Below are 27,158 nucleotides of genomic sequence, written 5' to 3' on the forward strand. Positions count from 1 at the left end.
CAGCATTCTAGTTTGATCTCTTGTTTGTACTGGAATAATACCTTGCCTTGGGTTTTCATGAGTATTCAAATAAAGCCAAACTTTAAGAAGAGTCTTAAGACACGGAAGTGGGAGTTCAGAAGATGCTTTATTGGGTCAAGATGGTTCTGAAGATTTAATACGTAATCTCTAGGACTCAAACATTCTGGGCCAGCTTGACTGTAGGCCCAGTTTTTGGTACATGGCAGCATCGTGAATTTATAATCAGGCTCTCTTTAATTTGCTCCTGTTGCTATTCATTAAGCCAATGAAAACCAATAGTCAGAAATGAAGGCAGTAAGCAATAAAAACACCTGTTTCTAACTTCTTGAACATCATGTATCTTATTAGGCCTTACTTGTAAGAAGGAGAGTTTATTTTGAGATGATTTTTATTATCTGTACTTAGAGTCTTTCTTTCTGATCTGCTTTTGAATACCAACCTTATGTAAGACTTTCTTTAAACCTAGCTTATTAAATTATTGAGTTTTTAAATATTAAGTTTCAGTATAGTGTCCAGGAAGAATGAAGAAAATATATACTTTTTTTTTTAAGAGAGAGTGAGAGAGGGGAGAGAGAGAGAGAGAGAGAGAGAGAGAGAGAAAATTTTTTAATATTTATTTCTTAGTTCTCGGTGGACACAACATTTTTGTTGGTATGTGGTGCTGAGGATCGAACCCGGGCCGCACACATGCCAGACGAGCGCGCTACTGCCTGAGCCACATTCCCAGCCCGAAAATATATACTTTTTAAAATTTATAATAACATCATTGCCATGAAAAACTTCTACTTAATTTGGTCTCTTCATAGTGAAGTTATTGCAGTATAATTGTTTGGGCTACACACAGAAAGATGATGGTGATTCAAAGAGTATTGTGCAGTTTTACATAAGCCCTTTGAGAAAGCACAGAACCCTCGAAATCTACCATCGTAGCAGGAACTAATCCAAGAGCCAAAGGGAGTTTCAAATAGAAGTTTTCCACCTAAAGATGAAACTCTGACTTTCCCAGTCAGCCTCTCTTGGTTATCTTCCACCCCTCAATATTTACTTTCAAAAATATACACCTAGAAAGGGTTCATGGGATTATTATGGAAGGGTTTAAGGTGCCATGTCATGGTGGCCACACCAGAAGTTTCATACAAGTCCGAGCTGAGACAGAGCAAAGACATTTACACCTGTTGAAAAGATGTATTTCCTCATCTCCATGTGCACATTCAACAATACTTATGTTATTCATTCATTCATTATTTATTTAGTCTGTCAATTAGACATCTAGTGACTAGTGATGGAAGCTATACTGGATATGTATCATATAAATGAATATAGATTTAGCTGGGGTCTTTTGTATTCTATGATATATGGGAACTGAAAATATAGGTAGCAGAGGGAAACATGAGCAAGATGGAAGATGAATGATATGGAGAGAGAAATGAAATTTGCCTTTAACAACTATTCTGAAAAGGGACTACTGAATGTATGGTGGAAATATTAATTCCACAGTATCCATTAACTCACCGTCTATGCACTGTGTAGAAAACTTATGTAAAAAAGGACACTGTCTGTTCAGTAGTCTGGCTGGGCCATGTAATAAGCACACAGAATGCAATTAATGAAAGGTAAATTACTAGGCTCCAAACTGAAAGGCATAGATAACAACTGTATGATGAACTGTAAATTTTGAATAATTATGGTTTTCTTTTTTTATGATTTGCTTGAATTATTTATTTATTTATTTTATTTGTTTTAATTAGTTATACATGACAGTAGAATTCACTTATATACTTTGATATATCATACATAGATGGGATATAATTTCTCATTTTTCTAAGTATACATATTGTAGAATCACATTTGTCATACAGTCACATACATACATAAAGTATTAATGTCTGGTTCATTCTACTATCTTTCTTATCCTCCCATCCCCTGCTTTCCCCTCCTTTCACTTCCCTCTACCTAATCTAAGGTAAGGCTATTCTTTTTTTTTTTTTTTTTTGCATTACAATTTTTAATGCACATATATACCACAATTTTTGTATTTCTGTTTGTATATAAAGTATGTTGACACCCAAGTCTTCATACATGTGCTTTGTATAATGATGTCCATCACATTCCACCATCCTTGCTAATATAATTATGGTTTTCATGATGTGGTTAGAGAAAATTGTAAGTAGGATTTAGTCTTCCTAGCTTCCATTTTGCTGAGAAATGTGCACTCAGGGACGGATGAGAAAAGGCACCTAAACAGGTGCATGCATTCTCTCATCTCCTACCCTGTGAACTTTGCTCCTTGCAGAGAGCAATAAGCTCATTATTAAGAGTTAGTGTAATGTTTGATCATTTATACTATCTGTCATAGAAGATATGTAAACTGATATGCCTACTAACAGGGTGAACGCCTCCAGTATTCTCAAAATTTGCAAGATGAAAGAGTACTGATATACTTAATGGGAAATTAAGGTAGATAGAATACATAATGTACATAAGGTTACGTGAAGACTTTTAACAGAGCTAAGAATGGAAAAGCCCATGGTACTCCTTGCCTCCTCCATTCCCAAGTAACCGAAAATGAAGACAATACTAAACTATTTTTTTAAAAAAAGGTAAGGAGGACTAAAGACAGGATTTCTTTCTTTCTTGTTGAGGGGACTCAGGGGCACTCAACCACTGAACCACATCCCCAGTCCACGATTTCTTTTTTTTCCATAATGACTACTTAGAATTATTTAGGGATATTATAGTTTCTTAAAATATCAATTATGAAACCTAAAATATTTTTTCTTATCTTTCCTGGTGTCTGAGGTATGCTGGTAACCACCAGTTTTGCATCAAAGTTTAATATGTTGACTTTCTCTTCTACCTTTTATTAAGAAGTTAGCTACCGGAATGTCTTGCTATGAATTCAAATTCTCTCTCTCTCTCTTTTTTTATTTTCTTTTTCCCCAAATTCTGATGATATCATGCAAGATACTTAATCAGTTTCACATCAGGCCAATTATTTCTTTTTAGTATTCTGAAAAGAAATGTAACACAGGGATAAGGGATCTATATTTTCTCCCTAGGTTCTCCTTGGCTGTGTTCATTTTATCACACGCTGAAAGGAACACAGTGTAGAAGAATATTGAGAAAATATCTGAATAGCTCCTTCACTAAGAGAAGTTCAAAATAAAGCTAACTATTTAAGTTACTCAAAACAAGAGGTGCTTGATGTTTCTAATAGAAATAAATGGTAGCTCAGGAATTGCTGAAATACAATTAGTTGCCAGTATTTAATAAACTCAAATGATAAAACTTTAAACAAAATTATTTATCTTCTTACTCTCTGAGTTTGAGTTAACTTTTGATATTACTATAAACTATATACATATAATATATATAGTATATATATATATACTATATATATAGTATATATAATAAAAAACATAATAAAAAAGGGAAATTTCAATATTTAATAATATGCTATTTCATTAAAGACTTATTTTTTTTTAAACAGAGAGTGAGAGAGAGAGAGAGAGAGAGAGAGAGAGAATTTTTAATATTTATTTTTTAGTTCTCGGCGGACACAACATCCTTGTTTGTATGTGGTGCTGAGGATCGAACCTGGGCTGCACGCATGCCAGGCGAGCGCACTACCACTTGAGCCACATCCCCAGCCCATCATTAAATTTTTAATAAGGAGAAATTGAATTAGTAATTTGGATTTTTTTCTATTTAAGATTTATCCTTCTGTAACATCCAAGGTCTTATTTATCTCCTACTTAATCTCTGTTTGCGTTGCATAGTGTGCTTCTATAGGTACTGTGCTTGCATCAGAGGTGAACAGTAGGCAGCAGGTCACTGCAGGGCTCAGCCACAGACAATCTCAGCTCTGGAAAAAAAAAATGGCTCATACTATGTGTTTGTGGAGAAGGCAGAGGATGGTCTCCATCATTATGATTAGCTTAAATATCAAATGTTAACCGTTTTGAAATTTGTGTCTGTATTTCTAAAATGCAAATGGTTGATAGAACATGATAGATACTGGATGCCACTTCATTATTTACTCATTTATTTACTTGTACATTTAGATCTATCTTAGTAATAAAAGAGTGAAAATCCTAAAATATCTTCAAAAAGAGAATCTATTCCAGCAGAGCAGCAGATAGAACACACTTGTGTCACCTGGCACATACATAGCCACCATGATGGATGGGCCTGAAAGCTGTTTCCCAAAGCCCTTGGGAGCCAGGGCCAGCCTGTCATGAGTCCTGCCTTAGGAAGGTGAAGCGTGGTTCAGGCACACCCCTGCCCAGTTCAACAGCAAGGAAAACACCAAAAGCTCACAAACAAAACATAAATAACTTTCCCAGACCAGAGAGAAAGCACTTGGCATTCCTGAGGAACAGCTGCTTGGTGGTAGAAGTTTATGATAATAAACTAAACTGGGTGAACATTTCCTAAGAAGAAATATTTAATTATCCTGCTCACCATTATGAGGAACTTCTGCCACTCTTCAGGTTATTATACAGTAAATAACCATTTTTTCTAAAGGACAGAGCTGTTTTAATTATATGACAATGAATGCATAATTATTATGTTTGTTAGGAATGAATCACAAGACAACAGACTTGATATTGCTGCTCTGGTTAGTGCATCTTAATTACTTTTTCATTTATTTTGCATATAAAAGCTATTTGCTAATTGTCTTTGCTGTAAATATGCAAAATATAATTAGTCATTCATAATTCTTTATGTGTTATCTAACTGTACATTTGTTTCAGAGGAACATATATTAAAGTGTGAATACTTAATGGGCTTTTTTGTGTGTGTGTGTGAATTCTTCTTTTTTTTATACAAAGTTTTAAGTGAATGTTAGGCACATGAGAGTTTTAACCCCATTCTTAGGGAAACTTCTGGTATTTTAAAAATGGAAACTGAAAACTATGCTGTTGAATTATGTGGAATTTAACAATCTTCTACCTGAAGATACTGATGATGATGTGATGTATCTCTTATTAAGCCTTTATAATTAAGCATTATTAAGTCTTTTAGATAATCATCCAAACTTCTAAGTACATCTTTAAGGATTCAATTTTAGCTCCTTACCTATTTGTGTGGATACTTAGCAGAAGGAGAAGAAAAAAACAAATCCATCAATGGATATAATCAAACATGTATTTTTAATTGTTCCAAATAATTGTTTGTGACTATTTAAGCCATTGGGCAAACACTCTTGAAACTTAAAATCTTGACTCTGAGTACTATATAACATCTACCCAAATGACAATATTTAGAAGTTTGTTTATCAGTAACCCTTCTGTGGTGAGGATGTTGTGAAGTGAACCCATGGTGAGGTTTCTTGTCAACATTTGGCATCTTGCAAGTGACCCATAATCACTATTTTTCAGGCTCAGACACAATTCCTTTCCATTTCTTGGAAATAGAAGTTGGACTAGCTTCTTCCATGATTATCACTTCAGTGTGAACTGAACTTGCTGGGGACGACTTCATGTGCTCAGATTCATTATGGCGACTGACTGGTTAAATGGAGCACATGTTTTCAAAGTAGTGCCGATATCAGGAACATTAACCAATGATTAAATTTTTTCTTTTCACTTGTCACCATAAAATCCTAGCCATTCCATCCTGCTGATGCATGTCACATTCCACTTTCTTCACCTCAAACATTTGATTTACTAACCGGTTGTACTGTTAATCCCATGTCACGACACTTCCATTCACTCCTGCTTTTCAACTGAAAGCAGCTTCCTATGAAGATAAAGCTAGGTAAAATCTATTGTAAAGAGGAGAATAACTTGAATGCAGCTATCATATCAAAATGAAAACACACTTCTGCTCTCTTCACCACTAGACATTCTGAATACTTTTCTTAATGATGAAGTCTAATGGGATAGCTGATGAGAATACAACTGACGATAATTTTTTTTTTCTTCAGAAGTAATCCTACTCTGTAATTCTGTAATTGTTCTTATTTATGTTTGGCAAATCTTTTAAAATGAACATATATAAAGACAGAAAGATGGCAGGGTGTGAATTAGAAAAGAACTAGTAAACATGCTTTAGAAAATTGTGACATGAATAAATTATATTGATTCCTGTTTATCACAAAAATATTTCAAAGCAGCTTTAAATAAAGCCTTGAAAACTTGGAACTTACAAAAAAATCATAGCTGTCCTAGAGTTTTCTTTGTTTTTATGGTAAAGTTTTCTTTTTGGTCCCTTGAATTTTTTTTCTTTTGCCTTCCGAATACACACACACACACATACACACCTCTAAAAGTGAAATTTATATATTTAAACAGCATTCAATTCTAGTACAAAAGCTGTAGAGTTTAACACTCTTTACCAAAATCCCAATCTTAAAAATGTGGTATCCTATATGATTTAGTTGGATTAGGTTGTGAAACGGAGAATATTACATAAAAAGATAGTTGTTTCATTTCATAATCTGAAACAGTGAACTATACATCCATGAATCCCTATAAAAAGAATGTTCCCTACCTTTCATGCATGTGTTGATAGTATTAAGAAGATTGGAAAATTAAATTTCCATCCATATTTACACTTTCATTATCACATGATGAAGCATAAGAATGATTTTGTTCACAATTTTTGTAAACTAATAGCATTCTGAAGTGACTCAAATATATAGGAAGGACCAGAACATTTGCTGTTTTTAAATGTTTCTAAATGTTCAGGAGAGACAATCAAGGAGAAAAATATCTGATTTTTCATCTTAGGAAAAAAAAAACTGGATTACATTGTGTGGTGTGTTAAGTATTTAAAACACTGGGAAATTCTAGATTTGCCTTTGGTGATGACAAGGATCACTATCTGCCCTCCTTTACAGGAAGTTAGAGAGGGTAATTACTTGAGGGGCTTTTGGTCCTTTAAAAGTCTGATGAAGCAGGTATTTCACAAAGAAACATGTCAGAATAATAAACAGTCACCCCAGAAGCATTAGGCAGAATAAAATTCAGAAGAATATAAATGTTAAGAGTGACTATTACTGAACAGAAGACAGGAAAGAAGCCGCCATAAAATCTTCATATCCAAGTGTTGACTAGAAAATCTAGTCTTTTCTACTTTACAAGATCCCAGATATTTTCATGTAGAATTTTCTAAAACGTACTTGAGTTAAAAACCATCTTTACAAGATCTAAGCAGGGAAATACCCCTAACTCATAGATTCTGGATTATATGTTGTTGAAAAGGAACCATCCCATTGGCCTTAGCCAATTAACTACAGGACTTCAGTGTTTGTTCCTGAAGTTAAAACACTCAAAGGAAGAGATGGAAAATGGCCCAGGGAAATGTTTTAATCATGTTTATACACCTGTGGAGACAGTAAATAAAAATTCTTACAGTGAGAACCCTTAAGATATTGCTGCAGGAAATCTCTCTCATCTAATGCAATCTGACTATGAAGAGAATATGTGAGGACCGAGGTTGTGGCTCAGTGGTAGAGTGCTTGCCTGGCCTGTGTGAGGCACTGGGTTCAATTCTCAGCACCACATATAAATAAATAAATAAATAAGTACATAAAAGGTTCATTGGCAACTAAGAAAAAATTATTTAAAAAAGAATATGTAGGGCTGGGGATGTGGCTCAAGTGGTAGCGCACTCACCTGGCATGTGTGCAGCCTGGGTTTGATTCTCAGCACCACATACAAACAAAGATGTTTGTCCACCAAAAACTAAAAAAACAAATAAATAAATATTAAAATTTTCTCTCTCTTTAAAAAAAAAAGAAGAATATGTAAGTGTGTATCCTCTTTAACAGTCTGATGTACATATATTTGTATGTGCATACACACACACACACACATACCTATGAATTCTAACCTCTCCTATGGGAAGACATTGTTTGAAATAAATCTATGAAATAACAAATTATTTCAATGACAGGCAGTATGACCTCCATGAATTCTTGTCCTTTTATTTCCACATCATCTGTTAATTCGAATTTAAAGTCAAGAGATAAAAGATTAGTCAATTTATCTTTTTTTTGTTTCTCATCTCTCAGCTCTACTTCCTTTCTTTTCCTCTCCCCAAATTTCACAACCTCTTAAGTGTAATCAATTTCTATCAAATGGTGCCATCATTTGCCCCTGAAAAAAAAAGATCTCTGATGGTCCTCTGAAGAGCCAAACCTAAAATATCCTACTTTCTAGAAATAAAAACAGCATTTTCTCTGGCTTTAGAAGAAGTCTTTGGGCTGGGGGAAAATTATCCGCCTAAGAAAAAACAAACACTCCTTCTACTCGGTGTTTGTGTTTGCATGGATCAATTGTGAGACAAACAACATTCATTGACAGTTGCTGGCCATGAGTCTGCCTGTTTGAAATACCTTAGTCAGGAGGAGTACCACAAACTGAACCGAACAATCTCTCACAAAACATCTGCAACCATCTGACCCTGGCCTTAACCTTTAAATCTATCTTTTCATATTCATCTCAAAAGACCTTGTCAATGGCCAAGGAGACTCAAGAAAAGGATTCTTCAACAAACAAAAAAAAGATACAGAGGAAATTCAACCCAGATTAGGTGGCAGAAGATAATACAGTTTGCTCATTTTTATTCTGCTGCTCAAACTGGAGTTGAATTCATTTTCACTTTATCTTTATTCATGTTATTTAAACATAACATTCATTAGGATTGTGAACTGCAACAGATAGAAGAGAACAAAACTACTCGCCAAATTTGTTGGGCATCTGTTCCCACTAGAGGCGGCCCTTTGCCAGCTCCACATCGTGTCATTTTTTTTTCCCCTGAATTCATTTCAAAGTCAATCCATCAGTTTATGAACTGTTTGATCAAACTTGTCATTAACCAAGTGAAACATTTAATTTGTATTAACAAAAATGGGACAAATAATTAGTACAGGGATTAACAATTTCACTTTTTTTTCATTTTTATTTATCAAGTGCGTTCATTGTTGATATAACATTTTTTTGTGTGTGACACTATATGATTTCTCTGGAAATAATGGAAAATTAAAAAAAAACACTTATGAATTGGCCAATAAAAAAATATCCAGACAAGTAGGGGGAATCTTAGTTACTGCTAGGATCGGTGATTTCTAGTCACCATATTCGTTAAGATAGAAGCATAAGTTTCTCAAAGGTAGAGACACTGAATATATTAACTGTGCAGAGATTTATAACAAAATTGCTACATTTATGTTAAGTATCTGAGGAAATCATTTTCATTTTTGAAAAAAAACTGATATTTTAATTTTGATCACAGTCATACTCTTTTAACAAATGGCACAAAAACTTACCACATAGAGCTCTCCTCTTCCCCACATTTTCCTGCAACATTTATTTCAGTTTTTCCACCCCAAATTGGTATTTATAGAACACACGAATTAAAATGGAGCCATTGCTGTTGGTTGGGATTTGTGCTCTCAGGAAAACTTAGTCATCATCTCGTGCAATTGCTGTGACCGTGACCTCATCGGGCACTTGTCGGTATAGCTAGGACAATTTGTTAATGAACTGTTTTTGTTTTTAATTGCTTACTTAATTATGGAGCACCAACATAATAGCATTTCTAATTCATAACATAATTGCATGCAGAGATGAAATGTTGGTGTCTATCATTTGCTTGCTTCTAATCATCTCGTGTTCATGGAAATTTTTCCAAAGAGATATCTTCTTAAATATGATGATATGGTACCAGTTATTTGAAATGTATACCCCTAAAGCCCAATTGTGTAAACTAACTTTAGTCTCTCCCTTCCGTTTGCTGAGTGCGTATATAATTGTGTACACAAGTGCATATACAGTTACTTAAATGTTTATTTTCAGCAAGATAAAGTACATAAATATTTTTTTTAAAAAAAACTCTATTGTTGCCTACACAGTAAACACTGCTATTTTTGACAATGATATCTATGACCTTTATGGTCTTAAAGAATAGTTTTAAAAGTAATAAAACTGTATGATGTTTTCCTCACTATTATATTAGTGTTCCTGCTGCTATAATAGAATGTGTAACATTCACCAAGGATGTCATGTGACATTTTTCAGTATTCTTCAAATCCATCAAGAGAAAATGGGGTCATCATTCTTCAAAATACAATCACTGATCTAATAGCACTTTTTTTTTGTCATGACTTATATTTGCCAAATGGAGAGAATTTAACCAAGTCTCTCGTGAGATAAAGAACAAGTGGAAACTTAGGCTTCTTCAGAAAGAAAGTAATGGTAGAGGCCACTGAAGTCACCATTGACCTATATCCTTCTCCATGAAGTTTCTTCTTTACAGTGAGTTCCAGTATAAAAATATATTCAATGCAAAACATCAGTTATGGGCCCAACAGCACAGTTCAAAACATGTGTAGCTGATGTATGTTTCCCCCCAAAATACAAGTATTGGCCTGTTCATTGTCATCTACACAAAGAACTGAGTCCTAAAATCCTTTACTCAACTAAATTCTTAATAAGTAAACTGAGACTAACCCTCTAATACCAGATTTGTTAAACAACATGATTTAGGTCCTTGCTATTCATGCACCTTGTACAACTAAAATGACTGGTAAAGCTAGAATCATGAAAGAGTCATTTTATGTAGCTGCTAAATTCCTCTCAAATCTCCTTGCAACTTAACGAGTAAAGAAAGCTCAATGTGTAATGCCGGCTAATGTGGTTTATGCTAGAAAATAGTATCAACCTATCTTTGTAGCTTATCTAAGCCAGGATAATACTTTTAGCCTTTATAGTAGACCCAACTCCATTTTTTCAACTCTTGACTATGTATTTCCTGAAATCCTTTTCCAAAGAGTTAAATTGGATGTGAAATCTGTACTAGGCTATGGAGCTGTCTTTGTTCTAAGTCTCGCCAGCAAAGCCTCGCCTCTGTATCACTTTCATTGCGTTCTGATTGACCTTGACAGTGTGACAGGAAAGCAAAGGGAGGCAATTCCAAACTGAATGAGAGTCTTTTTCAGCCACAGCAGCCTCCTCCTTAGCCCCTGTGAAAAAGAGGTAACAGATGCCCATAGCAAAGCATCCCTAACAAAGTCCTAACTTTGATGCAGGCAGAAGAAGAAAAAAAAAATGGTAAAAGATTGTCTCAGGGCAGGAAAACCTTGAATGGAGCACAAAGGAAGCAAAATGAGAAAAAATCGTGAGACAGAAAATGGCTGGGAGAGTTCTGTAGCTACAGTGCATTTAAGGAATTATTTTACTCTAAGAAAGAAGTTAGGATCTTCGCACTCTGTTCTGCTAGGTATGGTGCAATTGGGATAGCTGCATTATGTGAGGCATGAGCAAAAGGTGGTCAATGATGCTGTGATTGCTTGGTGTGGAGGATGATCATGGGTCTAAGGCACTGTCCCTGGTATGGAATGTAGAACTCCATTGAAAAGATCACTTTACAGGATAGCCAGTGCCCTTGTACTCTGGGGAGTCGAGCTTTTCTGCCTGAACAGAATGTTTGATAATTATAATTTTTACTTCAGTATGGCCCATAATTAAATGGGCTGGAGCATTTTGACTTTACACTGCCTTATACTATCTCTGCTAGTAAGTGGCTTCATCAAAGAATGGCTTCTGGGGTACATTGATCCATGCAAGAAACTGCTTGGTCCCATGGGAAACAAAAATTATTGTAGGCTATAAACACTGGGGATATATTTATATATTTTTATACTAGCTTCTCTCCCTTATTAAGGGACTGATTTTAAAATATCAATATGTGTGCCATCTGCCTTAATTTTTGTGGCAAGAATACTAATCAGAGTAAAAAAGACGCATCTGATTAGACCAGGACATCTATGTAGCTGTGAGCCCATTGCTAAGGTGAAGACTGGTAAACACTCAAACCCACATACAGGACTTGGGGTTAGAACATCAGATTCTGAGAATTGATAGGACTATCTTACTGCTTTGGTGGTAGGAGTGGGAGACAGGGAGAAGAGGCACATGGTGCAACTGTATTTATCTTTGTTTATTTTCAGAGCTAGAAAAAAAATCAATGTGATATGAAGATTGCCATAATCTATCTTGTAAAATAGTGGGGAGCATTTTCAATGAAGAATTCCTGGTTTGATAATCCTCAGTGGCTGATGTGTTTGGTAAAGCTCTGTGAATTCAAAGCTCAGTGACATGATAAACATCCCCTAAGGAGTCATTATTGGCTGTCATGTTGTCTATACACTGGAGGTATGACATAGAAATCAAACAAGCATCATCCCTGATTATAAGCTAACCCTATGCAAGACCCAGGGTTACACTACTGAAGGCATTTTTTTTTCACTACTATCATAGGGAATTTTTAAAATTACAGATTTTGTGACATCCTTTTTCCTTTGGAAATGTTATGACTTTTTCTTCCTCTTCAATATTATATTGTAGCTTCTGTCTCTGGTTGAAACATTTTAAAACATAAATTAAAGGTCAACTAGAGTCGATGAAATTAAAGCTCGGGCCAGAAATACAGTTGGAGCAAAAGATAGTTGTAATTCTGAAAGGCTATCTGTATATTTTGCTACAATTCTGGTTGAAAATAGACAAACAATAAAAGAGATGGGAAGATACCATGAGAATAACCTGGAGCTCAAAACCCGTATTTTAATTTATAAATGATCATCTACCTGTTTATGCTGAAATCAAGCATGTATACTATATATTTAATCTAAAATTTCATGTTGAATGTAAGTATTGTAATGGACATGCACAGATGCATAATTCATATACAGGACACTCTTATAGGTTGACATGTATGTGTATACAAGTTCTCATATACTTAAAATGCTAAGAAATTAACAGTAATTTAAAACCATATCTCTCACACTCACACTCACATACTAGGTTATACTAGTATGTTTTCCACATAATTAATGTCCTCTGTTTATATTTAATATGTTTTGATTTCCTTTAGAGAAAGCTAATGAGATAACACAGCATTATAAACCAGTTAAATCAAACACCTAATCTTACACATGAAACATTAAACAGTGAGGAAGCATCTGCAATTAGTAAATTGCTTTGATGTGACTAAATATCTGGCTAGCTGCATCACCAACATTGTAGGTCTAAGTCCCAGACGAAGCTGCTGATGTAGGCATGCCGAATATAAATATAATTAGCGTGCATTTTCTATTGGATTTCAGAGAGCTCAGGCAGCTGTGGACAAGGTGTAGATTTGGGAGAGGAAAGAGAGAAGCAATCCCAAATTCAAACTCAAATCAGGAAGATCTTTATTCCTTCCGAAAACAGAGGCAACAAATATGACCTGTTTTCAAAATGCAGAAGGGTGTTGCATTACTCATAAAGTGCTAAAAATGCAGACCTGCTCAGGCAAGGGGAAAGATCTAGAACTTACCTAAGTGTGGATCTGGCCATTGGGCAGGTCTAGCATGGATCCGAGTGATTTGGGCAGAAAAATTCATATAGGAATTTCTTTACTGTCTTCTTGACAAAATTCCAGTGTTCATCCAGAATGTGAAAGAACATATCTTCTCTTTTTCCGTAACACAGCTGTAACCATGGCAAAGTCATCTGGAGAGAATCAGCACCCATAAAGAAAAAAGCTTCAATGTGTAAGAATTCCAGGGGCACATGCCTGCAGTCCTAGGGGCTCTGGAGGCTAAGGCAGGAGGATAGCAGGTTCAAGGCCAGCGTGGGGTTAGCAAGACTCTGCCTCTAAATAATGAATGAATAAATAAATAGGATGGGGGAGGTAGCTCAGTGGTAGATCCTAGCATATTCGAGGCCCTGGGTTTCATTTCAACACACACACACACACACACACACACACACACACACACACACACACAAACACAAGTAAATGTTTATTTAGGAAAATAAAGGTTGTGTTATATGCTGTTATGGTTTTACCTAGGTCATTTCATTTAATTAATCAAAAAATGTGTAAAGGAGATAGAATTTTTAGAAACATTGGTAAACAGATAAGGGAACTGGGAAAAGAAAGATTCCTCAATCTGCTCACAGGTGCATCATGGCAGCTGGTGGACTGGAGGAGTGCAGGCAGTCTGATTCCTGCAGCCCTGCCCTTCACCTACTTGCTCCATCTCAGCCACACAAGGAGTCAGACTGGGAGAAGGCCCCAGTTAAAAAGAGCAAAGAAAAGGAGTGGACACTATTAGGATGCACGCATTTTGAAAACTAGCTGGATGGATGGGGAAGCTAATCATGATGTCCAGATATTGAAAGTCAAGAGTTCTGCCAGGAAAGTAAACCCCCTTAAGAGATTGGGGAGGAGAGAGCCACAGCCCAACTCATGGGTATGTGATTAATGGGATACCAGACAGCAATTTTTAAGTGCCAAGCATGGTCCTCTTGACCACACTGGAAGGTCAATGTTGACCTTCAATTTTTAAGTGTTTTTTAAGAGCACTTTAATATTTGCAGAAAAATTGTGCAGAAAATAAAAATAGTTTTCCTAAAACTGCATTTCACATGTCATGCTTTTTATCAAATTGGTGAAGAAGTATTTTTTCCCCCTGTAGGGGTGTGTGTGTGTGTGTGTGTGTGTGTGTGTGTGTGTGTGTTATTGGAGATTGAATCCAGGGGTACTCTACCACTAGTTCCTTTTAAAAAATTATTATTATTATTATTATTAATTTGAGACAGGGTCTCACTAAATTGGACAAGCTGTCCTCAAACTTGCTATGCTCCTGCTTCAGCCTCCCAAGTAGGTGGGATCATAACATGTGCCACTATACCCAGCTCATTTCTTAATGAATAAATAAAAAATAGTCTTAATGATATTTTAACCCACCTCCTGTGCTAGATGGCCAACTCCATGAAGAGCTGGACTTGTATTTGCTAGTTTGCATCTGTTATAGAAAGGACAGAGAAAGCACTCAGCAAATGCCTTATATTTGTTACTGAATGAGAAAAAAAAATGAGTTAGTCAATAAATATTCTTTGATCATTAAATAACTGAATTTTAAAAAAATCATTAAATGGGAAGTTCTAACCTTTGACCTAAATACATCCCTTCATTGTGATACTTTTCCATGGTCTATTTATAAGTTTAAAGAATACAAATCACACTTGGTAGGTCTTTAAATCATCGATAGCAGAATAAAATTTGACATTGTATGGAAATTATTTGAAATGACATGAAAATTAGTAAAATAGTGAGACTAGCTTGAGAATTACATTCTTTATATTTTTATTCAGTTTTTTTTTATTTACAAGTTTTTCTTTTCTCTCCCTTTTCCCTCTTAAAAATTACAACATGTGCTTTAAAATAATAATGAATTCCAAACCGTTTCTACCTGGACTGTGAACCAATATTTCCATTTGTCTTCTGGAGATTTCCATGTGAATGTCCCATGGGCATTTTAGACCACAAACTGAAAAATAACTCAACATAATTTCCATGAATCCAGCTTCTTATTCCAACATTCCAGCGTGGGAATGCAGTGATAGCTCTTTAGTTACCTGGTACAGAAATTTAGAATATGTAAATTCTGTAGGCTTCTATCATTCCTCCTGGAATAAATCACAAAGTTTTATTAATTTTACTTCTTGATTCACGTTGGATCCCATTCCCTTTTCTTTATTCCCACTTTCATTCATTCAACAAATATCGATTAAGTACCTACTGTGTTCCAGGCACGGTGTCATGTCCTGGAGTGACAATGGTGAACAGAACAGTCGATGTCCTTGCCTCCTGGATCTAGTGGAGAGGACAGGCGATAAATAAGGAACAACGTGGGGAGTGATAAGGACAATGGAGATGAAGCAGAGAATGACCAGAAGGCAGTCTGCTAAATAAGCTGGCAGAGTATGACCAACTGCAGAGTGGACATTTGGGCAGGAAAACCTGAGGATACAAAAGATGAGACAGCTGGAAATCTAGAAGAACCTGGACCTGGGAGAGCAAAGTGTTTCTAGAAGGCTGGTATGTCTGGAGCAGAGCAAGAAAAAGATGGTGATGAAGTCAGAGAACCTGACAGGGTCCAGGCATGTGGGCTACAGGGGGTGTGTAGGGGGACAGTGTGTGTGTGTGTGTGTGTGTCTCTACACTCTTGTAAGGAGTTGGATTATTATCTTAAGTGTGTTGAGAAGTTATTGGGATATCTTGAGGAAGGAACTAGCATCCATTGATTTTTATTTTTGAAAGACTAAGCTGCTTACAGTGTGGAAAAGAATGTGGGAAGGCTAGAGAAGAAAACCAGAAGATCAGTTAGGAAGTCGTAGAAATCCAGGTGGGAGGTGAGGGTACAGAGAGCTGAGGCAGTGGTAGGAGGGGTTCAGATTCACCTGACTGAGCCTGCCTGATTGGAAGGTAGGGTCAGTAGGATTTGCAGATAGATGGAGGGGATGGCGTGAAGGGAAGAGAACAATCCAGAAAGACCTGCAGGGAGTTAGCCTGAGCCAAATGGCTCAATATAATTATTAAGTGATGCATCTTTTTGCCAATCAGGGGAAAAATCACCTTTCTCATATTGAATGTATTGGTTGTATTTCTGGATTTTTTTTGCTCTGTCTACCGTAGGACCAAGACCATAGTCTTAATTCCTAATTAAAAATCCATTAAAAATTCAATATGTTATCTATTTATATATTGCATAATATTTTATAAACATAATATAAATGAAATTATTTATTATACAATTAATTTCCTAAGCATCCTATTTCTCAGCTCTGTTTGGTTATTTCTTTTTATTTTATTTTGCGGTGCTGGGGATTAAACCCAGAGGTTTCCCACAGGTTATCTATATATTTGTATTTTAACTAGATAATCTACTGAATTCTTTCATGTTTCTAATAGTTTTTCAGTTGATTCACTTGGGTTTTTCAAGACTATAATCTTTATAATCTGTAAATAATGATGCTTCTGTCTCTTTCTACCCAATATTTATGCTTCTTATCTCATTTGTCCTCTAATTACATTGGTGAGCATTTCAAGAACAATCATTAAATAATTGTGGTGATAACAAGTACCCTTGTCTTGTTCCTGACTTTAATGAGACTACTTGTAGTTTTTCACTGTTGTGTCACAGTGTTGTGCTGGCTATTTCTTTGTGATGCACAAGATAAAGATGAGAGATGCATTTTTAAATCTACAGTTTAAAATTTTATTTTTTTAATCGCCATAGTCTGAAGATCTTTTAAAAAGTCAAAATTTTTCTTTTGGCATATATGGAGAAAATTGTTGTTGGTAACTCTCTGACCTATTTACATGGTAAGGTCTCAAAATAGATTATGTATTATGAAACTATCCTCAGAAGTCTGGAGTTTTCCGCACTTGGTTATGGTATATTTTTAATTTACTGTTGTTAATATTTTATTTGGCATTTTGTATATTATCCACAAATGAGATTTGCCTGTAGTTTTTATTTTGTTTTTCAATCCTTAGGTATTATTGCTGTGTTGTCTTTTTGAAACTTCTTTCCTTAAAATCATATAATTAAATGACTTTTAAAAATCTTTCAATACATGAAAAGCCACTGTGTCCCAGACTTTGAGTAGTACTTTCTTGACAACTCTTAAAAAAAAAAAAAAAAAAAAGCCCATAGTTTGATAGGCTTATATTTTCTTAGGAAATGCTCTTTTACCAGGTTTTGAAATGTTTTAGTATGGAATCATAAATGTTTAGCATTCTACATAACATTAAGGTTTGCTTTCTTTATTTTATTTTTTATGTGCTCATACCATTTACATTTATTGTGATAGCATGAGTGTTGGGCTTATGTCAGCCTTCATGTTAGACATTTTGTGAGTTTAGCACTTTCTTTGTTACTGTCCTTTGTAATAGCTAAGACCGTTTATCCAGAAGTCTAAATATTTAAATATGAAAACTGTCCTATAAGTCTGCTCTGTCATAATTTCCAAATCTAAACCGCATAGGCAAGGTAGAGAGGTTATAATGGATGAAAAATTGTTTCTAGAAGTTGTTTCGTGTTACGAAAATTCTCATCAATTTCATGAAACACAGTGATTCCTTACTCAGTATAGGAAATGCTCTGCGTGTACACACTGAGAGAAATCAGAGAAGGAAAAGATTAGCAAGGGCAAGCAGGGGCCTCTTTCCCAGAGAGCTCCTCCTTCCGTCCCTCCTTCCTTTCTTCCTTCTCTCTTTCTTTTTCTCTCCTTCCCCACCCTTCCTTCTCTTAATACCAACAGTGTCCAAAAGGGCCGTATTTTGCTACATCCATAATTATGGCTGGGCTTACCCACCAGCTCCTCGCTGGCCTCCACTCTCACTCTCTCCACCCCTGCTGGCTCCCTCCGAGCTCCACTGAGTCATAGAGTCCAAGCAGTTTTGTCCCTCAAAGGGAGGATGTTTCTTTCCTCTTCATTACATACTTTAGACTGAATGTCTCTGTCCCCCCAGAATGATGGATTGCAACCTCATCACTGAGATGATTATACTTGGAGGTGGGGCCTTGGGAAGGTGTTAGATCATGAGGGTGGAGCCCTCACAAATGGAATTACTGTCTTCAGAAAAGAGACCCCAGAGAAATCTCTTGTGCCTTCTACCATGGAGGACACAGTGAAAAGACAGCCGTCTGAAAACCAGGAAACAGGCCCTCACTAGACACGGAATCTACGAGTGCCTTGATCTTGGATTTCCAGTCTTCAGAACTGGGGAGAAATAAAAGTCTTTTGTTTATAAGCCACTGACTTTATGGTATTTTGTCATAGAAGTCTGGAAGTGCTGAGACACTGTCCTCTGTTAATAAGCATCCAGATATTTCCCCAAAGCACATGCTCCATAGTACTGTGTTAGGATGAGTTTCTAGGACCAGACTGCATAGTGGCCTGAAATAAGCAGAGCTGATGATCCTAGCCCTGGGGCTGAGTCTGATCACCTAACTCCTCTGGAGGGGAGGGAGTTTCCTCCTAGGCATCCTTCTGTTCTTGCAACATAGCCTCAATTATAGCCACTCCAGTTTATCAGATATGTCGTGATAACTTTGAGCCTCCTATGTGGGGAAAGGATGGTCAGAACCTGACTCCTTTTCATCTATGGCATCACTCTAACTTTGCATGTATTTAGGCTAACCAGACTCCTTAAGTTGCATTTATGACCCAAATTCCCAAAGGACGGGGGTTAAAATGTTCTTCACTCTTGCACACTCCTAGCCCCGTGGACTTGAGCAGCCACTGGCAATGCCCACCTAGTGTGGTTGTTAGAAGGCCAGCCTATGGTGTGATACGATCTCTCCCATCTTCTCCAATTAAGTGAGTGCTAGACCTGTTGGTGCACATATTTTAGCCCCCACTCTTCTTCCAAAGCTTAGGAAGCCAAACTCATTATGCCATAAAGAGAACAAAAAAAATATTTATTGAGTTCTACTTTACTATATCCCAGGTATTATTTGAGGTGCTGGCCATTTAATTGTGAACAAGAAATCAGTTCCAGTCTTCATAGAGCTTCATAGGTTAGAGAATGTTCCAGGTTAGCGTTTGCATTATTATGGTCTGTATGTGAATTTAAAGGCAGACACGTTGACTTCTTCCTTTCCAATATAGATTCCCTTTATTTATTTCTCTTGCTTAATTGTTCTGGCGAAGACTTCCAGAGCTATGTTATAAAGTGGTGGAAGCATTCATTCTTTTCTTGCTCTAGGTTTTAGAGGAAAAGCTTTCAGTTTTTCCCTGTTCAGTATAATGCTAGCTGTGGGTTTGTCAAGCCTGGCCTTCATTGTGTTGAGGTATGTTTCTCCCAGGGTTAGTTTGTTGAGAATTTTTAACATGAAGGAATGTTGAATTTTATCAAATAAGTTCTGGTGCTCTGTTACAATCTAGGATGACTACAACTAATAATAATGTATATTTCAAGATAGCTAGCGAAGTGTGTGTGTTTGTGTGTGTGTGTGTGTGTGTGTGTGTGTGTGTGTGTGTGAATGGAACCCGGGGCCTCACACATGTTAGGCAAGCGCAGTCACTGAGCTACATCCCCAGTCCAAAACCAGGATCTTCAATCCTATCACCATAAAGAAATGATAAATGTTTGGGATGATGATATGCTAATTATCCTGATTGGATCATGAATTAAAACACTATCCTGTACACTAAAAATATGTCTGATTTTTATTTGCTAATTATAAATCAAATTGAAACAAAAACAAAACAAAACAAACAAACAAAAAAAGCCTCGTATAAAAGTTGGAAAAGAGACAGTGCCTGGTCAAATAGCAGCGACCTGGATCCTGCTATATGAATCCATCCTTGTTCTTCCACCGTCTGTCTTCCTGCTTCAAAAAATTGGATTTAAAGTGTACTTTCTGAAGTTAATCATATGAAAGTTCTGGCCATGCTTCCTGGTTATGCAGGGCAAGCTCAATATGTGCCTCACCCTGAGGTTTCATTTCAAACACTCCACAGGTCCATTTGCAACCTGGGTTTTGAGTCAGGTGAGTTGCATAATAACCCTTACATTTTTGTATACTGTGGCACCTTTCTTTGAAGGTTTTCCAGATATTATCTTATTAGCTCTCACCGTAGAGAGCACTGGGCTGGCATGCATATATTATTTTTATTTTATGGAAAAGGACACGTCAGCACAGAAAGTGAAGGGGCTTGAATGAAATGCACACAAAGCCAGATGAAACTGGGAACAGAAAAAGGTCCACGAACAGGCTTTGGCTGCTCTGGCATAAATATCTGCTTCCTTCTGTCAGAATGGAGTGGGCTTGGTGGGATTCCAAAGGTTTGATCTTTTGCCAAAAAGAATGGGTTAATAATATGTGTTGGGAGAAAAGATGAATCAAGTTAAATTTTATCAAATAAGTTCTGGTGCTCATCCATAGTGGCAGAGAGCTGCTTAATAAACTTTCTCAAACAATACCCATCTTTATTTCATGCCTACTCTACTATGTGGTGCAATGCAGAGAAGTCCTTTAATTGGCACAGAGTAGGTATTTGTCTTAGTCCATTTGGTGCTGTTATAACAAAATACCTGATGTTAGATAATGTACAAAGAAAAGAGGCTTATTTATCTTACTGTTCTGGAAGTTCAAGAGCATGGTACCTGCATAATTTCAGCTCCAATGAAGATCTAATGGCAATGGCATAACAATAGAAGCAAGTGCAGAAGAATAGAGAGGTCACATGGTGAAACAGGAAGCTAGAGACTTGGAAGAGAAAGGAGCCAGGCTAGTTCTTTCTGTAACAACCTGTTCTCACAGAAACCAATACCCTCTTACCAGATCTGATCTGCTCCCAAGAAACAGCATTAATCTATTCATGATGGTAGACCCCCATGTCCTAATCATCCCATGCTAGACCCCCTCCACACACACACTTAGGGGCTTTACCACCTCAGCACTCCCACAGTGGGGACCAAGCCACGTGAACCTTTGAAGGCAGAGCAGATCCAAACCATGTAAGTACAAAACATGCATTTACTGAAGGAAAGAAGATGAAAAAGGGAAGATCCCATGTTATTTGAGCTCACCAGTGGGGAGGGAGGAAGACTATAAACTCATGTCAAGACCAATTTTGCCCTGAACTAGAAAGTGTCGTCCAGTGATGTCACAGGAGTGCAGAGAAGAGGAAACCACTGTGGCCTGCAGGGAGCTGGGGGACCTTGCTAGAGGTGAACTCTGAATAGGTCTGGAGAAGGGCAGGTTCCGGAGAGGCCAAGAAGAGGAGGGATATTTTCCTTGGAGGTGCCAGGGCGTGGCCAGCCTGGTGGTTGAGGAGGGGTCACATTGACAGGTTATGCCTTTTAAAAAAGATAGGGTGCATTTTGTGAGATGGGACAGAGGGGCTGTGTTTTTGAGTAAATAATGTGGAACGCCTGCAATCTACTAGAAAAGAAAGAGTAAAGAATCAAAGCTAACTCCTGGTTTCTGATTCCAAGAATGCCATTATAGAAGGGGAAAGCTTTCATTTTGGAACATTGATTTTTTTTTTTTTTTTTTTTGAGTGTGCCTTAGCTCTGGGGCAACAGTTGCAGCACATTTATTTCAAAATTTTGTGGAAGCCATGATCTTCTTTTAGTGTTTGTTTCTCCCCAAGCGTGAGAGTGGGATCATGATTGTTTTCTACTCTCTCTGCAATCATGGTATTTAAAAAAAAAATTTGTTTTTGTATGTTTTTACTCAGTTTTAGTGAAATATATAAGTATTCATCCTTATTTTGTTGTTATAAATATAATTTTCATTGTTATTTAGTTCTAATGAAAAACACCACTGTATCAACTACTGTCCTTTTTGGACTCTACTTTTATCCCTGAGCCAGTTCACATTTGGCAGAAAATTTTCTAGCAACTTTCTTCTTCTGATTTGGTTGAACCATTAGGCTTACAAATTTTGAAAATATTTTTAAGCTCTTCAGAAATCAAAACTATTGTTTTTTTGGTTTTTTTTTTTTTTTGTCTGTTTGCTTGTTTTTTGGGGGAGACCGGGGATTGAACTCAAGGGTACTCTATCACTGAGCCACATCCCCAGTCCTATTTTGTATTTTTATTTAGAGACAGGGTCTCACTGAGTTGCTCAGTGCCTCGCTTTTGCTGAGATTGACTTTGAACTTGAGATCATCCTGCCTCAGCCTTCCGAGCTGCTGGGATTATAGGCGTGTACGAAACTCTTGTTTTATTTAGGGTTCTCACCTTCTTCTTCTTCTCTCCAAAACAGGGAAGATGAAAAGCTTCAGAAACTAAAATCTCCTCTATTCCTGGGCAATGTCCTTAAACAAGAAGTAATCAAAAGAGGATAAAAATATTAAACCATCATCATAGAAAATGTTTATCAACCCAAGTAGGAGATTTCAAGGGACTAAATGGTGATTTCAGTTATTAGGCGTCTCAAGAAGACAAGACAGAGTTTATCTCCAGAATTCGAAGACCTTTTGTTTTCCTTTCTGTTTTAAAAATGGAATCTGACTGTATTGCCCAGGCTTTTTCCTTTCTGTTTTAAAAATGGAATCTGACTGTATTGCCCAGGCTGGTCTCAAACTCCTGGGCTCAAGTGATCCTTCTGCCACAGCCTCCTAAATTGCTAGGACTATATATAATTGCAGGCTGAAAGCTATGGACTCTGAAGATTCTCAACAGACAGGTGAAACTGGTGGTCTTACTATACAGTAGGGCAGAAAAATAGGATCTGCAGGTTGGAAGGCCAGACTCAGATATCACATAGGAAGAAGGTTCATGAACAAGAAGCTCCGCTCTCTACATTCCAGGTATTCGGAGCACACAGCAATAAAGAAGGGAATATGTAGAAAAGAGATTGGCAGAATTTTTCTGAAATTCATTCCCTAATTTATTACTTTTCCATCTAATGGAAAGTCTTACTGAGAATGAGGTTTATATCAAATTCCTATTTCTCTTTTCTTTCTTTGAATGTTTCCAGTTTAATTCAGATGCATGCACTATCAAACATCTGTTTTAATTACAGCCATTGTTAAGGTAGTTAATCAGTTGACGTCTCCCACAAGCCAAAATCCTATATTGCTGAATTTTTGTACAATCAAAGATACAATAAATATAAAAGGAATTCTTGTATATCAGCACTAAAAGAAATGCATACAACTTCTTTGCTCACTGATGCAACCAAAACACCCAGGAGTTATTATAATGTGCATTCCCTTGACACAGACCTTTATTTCATGCAAATGACTGTGATTAAGATTCAAATACATTTTTTTTCATTTTCACACATTACTTAATCAATGTGAAGTACTGTGTAAAAATTGCATCTCTTCATAACAGTGATTTTGACCAAGTCAAGTGTTGCTCCTAGAATTATAATCCAGACTTGTGATTCAATTATCATTTAGAGACTTTCTAAATTCAAATTAAGTTCACTCGTTTCTCCTCCTCCCAATACTATCAACTTAATATCATATTATGGATCATTTGTAAGGTGTGATCAAAATAACTTTCCATTGGAAGGAAATACACAATGTGATGTGTGATTTTTTACTTTCAAAAAAAGGACAGCAATCAATAGAAACTTGCCATTAAAATGTATGAAAACTCACAAGGTACAGTCTCTTTTTTTTTCCCATTTGTGTTAAACTTCGCTTTTAGATTGAATAAAATCGACACTCCTCAGAATGCTTATCTCTTTAAACTTCCCTGGAACAGTTGTACAAATCACCATTTAAAAAGTTAGAAAAGAACTCACGGAATGCTTAAAGTTTGGCTTCCCTGCTTGATGAATTACTATTGGATATTCAAAAAGCACATTCTCACAGGCATCAACAAGGAATACGGAAAATGAAGTAGGATTCCAGAGGCCAACTAGCCACTCTTATGCAACTAGAAAACATTGATCTATTTACAGTTTACTGCGCCCAAGCCAGAGCTGCATCTTGTTTGGTTATTGTCTGTGACACTTTCTTGCTCATCTTGCATTTTATTTTTATTTGAGGAAAAATTAGATTTTGCCAATGACTGAGAATGAGACTTTAGAGCTGGCAGGTTTGGGTGCTCATAATACAAGCTTCATCCATTTCTTAGAATATGTTCCACAGTTTGAAATACTCTAGTATCTGAGTCAAAAATAAATCGAATTTTAAGTTGTTTTCCTTCTTTCAACACTCACACAAAAATTCTTTTTTTGTGTCCAAGTGCAATGAGCAGAGAAAAACACTCCTCTTTTTTTTTTTTTTTTTTCCTCTCTCTCTGGTTCCTAGAATATGATGTTATCTCTATGCAGAGCTGGATTTGTTGAAGCTGAATCATTTTTTTTTTTGAGAGACATGAAGTTTGCATTTGGTAGAGTTTGATGGATTCAAACAATGTTTGAATCTGGATATTCCTTTTTAGAAGTTGTTCCGTGTACATTGTCGTGGGACGTCCTACCTCTCCTGCCAGGAGAGGTTGAAGGGGCATTGGCAATCAGCTGATACGAGGGTTCCGATTCATAGATACCCCAGCCAATTAGAGGCAAAGGTCTTGGTCTGAATTTATTACTAGACTAGGAAACATCTGTGAGATGAGGTGGTTCTGCAGGAGAATTATTAACCACTGTATATTTCCCTGAGAAGCCAAGACATTATTCCACAGGAATAAGAGCAGCCGAGAGTTGGGTCTTTCAAAGCCTGAATGGATCATCTAAAGATATGGACTCAAGCTACTTACAGAGGACCAAAAGAACAATTCCTTCTTATCCTGATCCCATCCAAGGGAAGTTTAAGGGGGTTTCAGGATAAAGTTTTAAGGAAAAAAATAAGATTGGATCTGAGGCTAGTGGCTTGACCCTCATATCTAATCTTCCCCATCCCAAAGGAATAGAAATTTGGGGGAGTACATGGCTACCCAGAATAATGGCTACATGTCTCAGGTGACCTTGTTGATGGCCATGGACCCATGACTAAGTTCTGGTCAATGGACTAAAAGCAGAGTAGAAGTCCAAAATTCCTTGGGCCTATATATGGTTTGGAATTCAGATATATTTTTTTTTAATTTTGAAGTTGTTATGATGGATGTACTGTGTATATTAGAATATCTCCTTTGGAGTCTGGGGTGGCACCTCATAACCAGCTGCTGAAAAGTGTAATAATATTCACTCTAAGTGAGATAAATAATGATCCTAAATGGTCTCATGTCAATTCAGGTTAGGTTTTTGCCTTCAAGTGAGTTTCTGTGAAAAATATAAAAATATTGGTTTTCAGAGCTTTTCAGATTTCACAATTATGCATTATATGGCTACTTCTAGAAAAATGGGATGCTTCCTTAGATCACAAGGATTGCAGTTATAAAGACAATCTAAAATAAAGAACTGTTACTTTAAAATGTGAACGCTATTATGTTTTATTGCATGCTTTAAGATTAAACACTTACGTACAATGTACTATGTTAAGTACCTCGTTGAGTTTATTAGTTCTGTTTTACAGATGAGAAAACTGAGGTATAGAAAGTTTAAATAAATTAGATAATGTCCATAATCAGAAAGCAGCAAATCAAGGATTTAAAACTAAGTCTGACAGCAGAGTCTCCATGTTTGTCTATGGTACTATATCTACCTATGTCCATGAGACAGTAGTTAAAAAGCATGGACTCATTGTAGACACTTGATCCAGCTTCAAGTTTCTCTGTGATCCTGGAATTGCATTTTTTTAATATTGGGGATTGAACCCAGGAGCATTTAACCACTAAGCCACATCCCCAGTACTTTTTGGATTTTTTTTTTTTTTTTGTATTTTATTTACAGACAGGATCTTGGTAAGTTGCTGATGCCTGCTGGCTGGAATTGCATTTTTAGTGACTTGTGAAGACATTGTGTTTTTTTATGGCCCCATGTTAGTTTGACCTACAATTAACCAGTTTTCTAACCATGTGAACAATGGACAACCCTAAAGGAAAAGAGTGAAGCTAGAAGTCAGTTGCTCTCAATAATCACACTAGCACAGCCATTATGACATCATCATAATAAAGCATTGTTGTTAGAGCTGTTTGCAGCTGTCCTCCTCATTGTTGTTGTTGTTGTTGTTGTTATTTTTTGGGATGGGGTCTTGCTACATTGCCCAGGCTGGTCTTGATCTCCTAGACGAGCCATTCTCCTGCCCTCACCTCCCTAGTAGTTGATTTTACTGTGCACCACTATGCTCACCTTTTGATAGCTTAACCTCCAAGTTAAATTAAAAATGAATATAAATTAAAAAAAAAAAACAGTCTGGCATCTGACATCTTGGTTTCATGTCTCATACTTGTGTCTTAGTTGAGATTTCACATACTCAGTAATTTGGTGATTGGTAAATTTTTGAGGCGGGTTGTACTGGGGATTGAGCCTAGGAATGCTTAGCCACTGAGGCACATCCCCAGCCCTTTTTTAGAATTTTTTATTTTGAGACAGGGTCTCACTAAATTGCTTAGGGCCTCCAACTTGCAATCTTCCTGCCTCAGCCTCCAGAGTTCCTGAGATTATAGGCCTGTGACACATGCCCAGTGGGTTTTTTTTTTATTATTATTAATACCTAAACATCAAAAGAAATCGCAGGTGCTGGGATTGTGGCTCAGCGGTAGAGCGCTTGCCTAGTACATTCGAGGCCCTGGGTTCGATCCTCAGCACCACATAAAAATAAATAAATAAATATTTTTAAAAAAGAAAGAAATCACAATCTAATAATAAAGGTATCCCAGCTCAAATCTTCTTCTTCTTATATACTTTTTAAAAATTATTTTGCTGTCCTGGGGACTGAGCACCGGGCTTTATGCATCCTATGTAGGCACTCTAACACTGAGCTATAGCC

General features: G+C 36.6%; 1 long non-coding RNA gene across 17 annotated transcripts in view; it reads left to right on the forward strand.

Annotated features, from left to right (window-relative positions):
- LOC110597880 (uncharacterized) overlaps positions 1-27,158 on the forward strand; it is a 297,780-nt gene that overhangs the window by 133,069 nt on the left and 137,553 nt on the right. For 3 of the 17 annotated variants that reach the window (XR_013438928.1, XR_013438910.1, XR_013438909.1), the window contains one exon: positions 15,615-22,334. The exons of 11 other annotated variants lie outside the window; for them this stretch is intronic. This is a non-coding gene — a long non-coding RNA (uncharacterized LOC110597880). Of the gene's footprint in view, positions 1-15,614; positions 22,335-22,594; positions 26,363-27,158 lie in introns of those variants that run through there. 3 more of the 17 variants (XR_013438915.1, XR_013438913.1, XR_013438912.1) reach the window with 2 other exon arrangements.

This window comes from Ictidomys tridecemlineatus, chromosome 5, assembly GCF_052094955.1.
Source record: "Ictidomys tridecemlineatus isolate mIctTri1 chromosome 5, mIctTri1.hap1, whole genome shotgun sequence".
Taxonomy (NCBI): Eukaryota; Metazoa; Chordata; class Mammalia; order Rodentia; family Sciuridae; genus Ictidomys; species Ictidomys tridecemlineatus.